Here is a 4,284-nt window from a genome sequence, read left to right on the forward strand (position 1 = left end):
TTTCACTTACAAAGTTACAACAGCAGCCAACACAGTCACAGAGAAAAAAAAAATCATACGCAGAAGGAACAAGCAGGGAGAAGAAAGAAGAAAAGAGAGAAAAAAAAAAATTTACTTACAAAGTGCTGTCGAAGTGAAGTTTGTCGAAGGAGATGCTGCCGGCGAAGGAGATGACGCCGAAGTCTGTCGAAGGTGTCGCCGGATGTCACCGAAGGCTGTCGAAGGCTCGCCGGATGTCACCGAAGGCTGTCGAAGGCTCGCCGGATGTCACCGAAGGCTATCGAAGGCTCGCTGAAGGTTGTCGAAGGCCGTCGAAGGAGAAGGAGATGCCGCCGATGGCTGTCGAAGTCTGTCTAAGGCTCGCCGAAGGCTTCGAAGGCTGTCGAAGAAGATGGAGATGCCGCCGGATGTCGCCGGTTGTCGCCAGATGTCGCCGAAGTCTGTCGGAGGAGAAGAGAAGTCGCCGGAGGATGATCGTCGCCTCGTCGGACGTTGGGGCTTGGGGTTTTGAGTTTTGGAGGCAAATGACTCAGAGAGAATGAGAGAGAGAGAGAGAGAATGAGAGAGGCACACGGTTTTGAACTTTTGATTGGGTTTTTTTTTTTTTTTTTTTTATGGTAAGGGTTTTTAGTTTTTATATGATTTTTGATCCAATGCATCACATGTGCATCAGATTTTATACACGTCCCAATAATAATATGTAATTTGGAATCTTTTGAAAAACAATTTTAATTTTAATTTTTTAAATAGCCAGCACATAAGGCGACCGCCTTGCACATCAAGGCGCTGTAAGGCGTCGCCTTCGACGCCTTTCAGCGACTTAGTGTAAAAGGCGGCCGCCTTTTACACTACCCCTGAGTCGGCTGATTGCCTTACCCCTATTGGACCGCACCAGCGCCTTAAAAACTATGACTGTAGTACCCTGCAACACATACAAACTGCCAACCTTGATTCCTTTTATCAACAAGAGAACACCTTTGTTGATCTTCATGACTCCACCTTCAGCTGTATACTTGCACCCATTTGAATCAGGAGTGCCTAAACTGATGAGATTCTTCTTCAAATCAGGGACATGCCTGACATTAGACAAGGTTCTGACAATACCATCATATATCCTGATATTGATCGTTCCTATTCCAATAGTCTTACAAGAAGCATTATTTCCTATCAATACAACTCCACCTCGAACTGATTCGTATGTGGAGAACCATTCACGATTGGAACACATATGGTAGGAACAACCAGAGTCAATGATCCATTCATCCTGTGATCTAACTCTGTCATTAGTCACCAAAAGCATATCAGACTCACTCTCATCTTCAGCAATACTAGCTTCTGCAGAATCATCTATTTTCTGTTGATTTTGAGCGCCACCACCTGCTTTCTGCTTATTTAAAAGCTTGTAGCATTCAGATGCAATATGCCCATTTTTCTTACAATAATTGCATGTCAAATTCTTGTGCTTAGATTTGATCTAGCTTTCTTTTTGTCACCATCTGAACCCCTTTCATTTGTTCTCCCTGTAGTTACCAAATGAACACCATCGGATTTTATTGGTAGACGTCAACTCATCATCAATCTTTTGCTTACTTTGCAGATTCGTTTTGACATCCTCAATACAGATTGTCTCTCTACCATAAATCATGGTATCCCTAAAATGCTTATAAAATGGAGGCAGAGAACATAACAATAATAGGGTCAAATCTTCATCGTCTATTTTAACATGTATCATTTTCAAATCAGTAAGAATAGAATTGAACTCAAATATATGGGATTTAATATAAGTACCTCCACCCATATGAAGGGTATACAGTTGTTGCTTCAATCTCAACCTATTGGTGAGGTAAAGATTCTCTAACTTCACCCATAACTCTGCAGCCGTTTTCTCTGAGAGAACTTCCTGTAGAACATCATTCGAAAGATACAACTGAATAGCTGAAAGGGTTTTATCATCCAAATCGTTCCAATCATCATTGGACATAGTTGCAGGTTTCTTCGCCTTCCCAAATAGGGTTTTCTTCAAACCCTGCTGTGTGAAAACAACCATCATTCAAACCTTCCATGATGTTGCAATCGAACCTATCAATATTGTATTTCGTTGAAGCCATGGATCGAAGTAACCCAAAGCTCTGATATCAATTTGTTAGATCAAACAAACCAAGAAATACGATAAAATAAACCAAGACAGATCGCACAACACAAAGATTTAATGAGGTTCACACACCAGGGTGGTGTGCTACATCCTCGGGCGAGGAAGAAGATATTTCACTATGTAAAAGAGAGATTACACCTAAGTAGCGGCGAGAAAACTCGCCTGAAACCCTAGCTCAAAAAACTCCCAAAATACAATGACTTTCTCAACAAGTAACAGTACATTATATGCTTCAAGTTGCGAGTCGACCCATCGCGTCACGGTCGATCCGGTCGAACCATACCACGGAGGCATAGATCAGTGATGGGCTTTGGGCTTGGGCCTATCGGCCCAACCCCTCTGCTTCCATCATAGATCTCAGAAAACTTCCCATTCGGGTTGCCATCAAAATATGTCGGATCGGGTCAATCTTCAAAACGGGTCAAGAATTTGAGACATACTTAACAATCTCCAATAGCCAGAATGGGCCCACTTCATTGTTCACGTGAACAATAACGATGGGTACTGTTCACATGAACAATACTCATGAATAGTATTTTTTTTTTCTAAATTTTTTCAAAGAGAAAGAGCTACTGCTCGAAGATTACATTCCGAAAACCCTTGTGCTGCTGGAGTAATGTCTTGGGCTGAAACTGGACGTGCACCACACTAAGCTCATCCCTAAATTCTATAAAACTTGAGTTCGAGTTTCTTTTAAGTGGGAAAGAGTTGATATAGATCAAGCATGAAGAAGAAAAGGAGAATCAAAAGGTAAAAAAAGATTTTTACTGTTCACGAGCATTGTTCACGTGAACAATATACCTATGGTTACTCTTCATGTGGACAGTGAAGTGGGCCCCATTCTGGCTATTTGGAGATGGTACTTTGGATATATGAACATTTGTTCAATCTTGGACAACAAACAATTGAAGAATCTTCTAGCCTTGGACAAGCAAGATCAATTTGGGAAGCTCTAGAAGAGTGAAGACTTTGCTAAATTTTGTTGACTTTCTTTTTTTCAGTTTATTACCTTTTGAGTTCGATAATTTGTGTACAAGGAAGATCTTTTGAAGACTTCCTTTTATTATTAGTTTCCTTTTTTTTTTTTTGTTTCAATAGATAATTCATTACCAAGAAGAAGAAGAAGATACTTACAACCCCTAAGAAGGGGGGAGGGGGGGAGAGAGAGAGGCAAAAACCCAATATCAAAGAGGAGGGATAGTTCTGATCACAGAGCTAGGAAGCTCCCAGGAAGTTACACTATTACAATTTTGAGGTGAGGGATTACAAGTACTAGGAACACGGGAAATCTTGGCTTTAACATAAAAGAAAATGGAGTCCCAAATCTTTCCAAGAGACCGAGAATTGGAGGTCCATTTCCTATGATTTCTTTCCATCCAAATCTGGTTTATGGTTGCACAGAAGGCTAGCTTTCCCACAATATCACAAATGGACTTTCCCTGCAACGTCATATCCATCCAAATCCACTTCCTCTGAAATGGAAGAATTCTCCTATTCTCCGGCCAGCATTTGGCTAGAACCCCTTTCTAAAAAGAGGATGAAACAGCGCTAGCAAAGAAGAGATGATCAATGCCCTCTAGTTCATTACCACAGAGGAAGCACAACGAGGCTGTAGGAATGCCTCTCTTAATGAGAAATGATCACGTAGGCAGGCAATTTGAGAAGACTCTCCAAGCCGTGAAGCTTTGACGAGGAATATGATGGTTGAACTAAACAAGTTTGAGTGCCCTTGATTCTTGACAAAATCCTAAGCAACCTTAGCACTAAAGAGCCTTGAAGGGGAAAGCATCCAGAGAATAATATCATGTCTTCGCTGCTGAGGTTCAGGGATGACCGGCAATGAGTTCCATATATCGGCAAGCTGGGTCGAGGATTGGACCGAGGGGGTCTACTTACCAGTGGATAAGATATCAGCCACAACACATGCTTAGGTTGTCAAAGGTCAAGGAGATAGTTTCCTTTCAGTTTTGTTTCTATTTTTCTACTTTCTTGGGAGGCAAGTTACTCATGCCTATATATTGTACATGATCCTTAGACGTCCTACATAATTTGAAGTTTTGAAAGAAAGTTTGCTTTGTGTATCCCCATTGTCCTGACTCTTGAGGGAGGCTATGACTGGGAGAGTTAAAAAA

Source organism: Macadamia integrifolia, unplaced genomic scaffold (genome assembly GCF_013358625.1).
Source record: "Macadamia integrifolia cultivar HAES 741 unplaced genomic scaffold, SCU_Mint_v3 scaffold2433, whole genome shotgun sequence".
Taxonomy (NCBI): domain Eukaryota; kingdom Viridiplantae; phylum Streptophyta; class Magnoliopsida; order Proteales; family Proteaceae; genus Macadamia; species Macadamia integrifolia.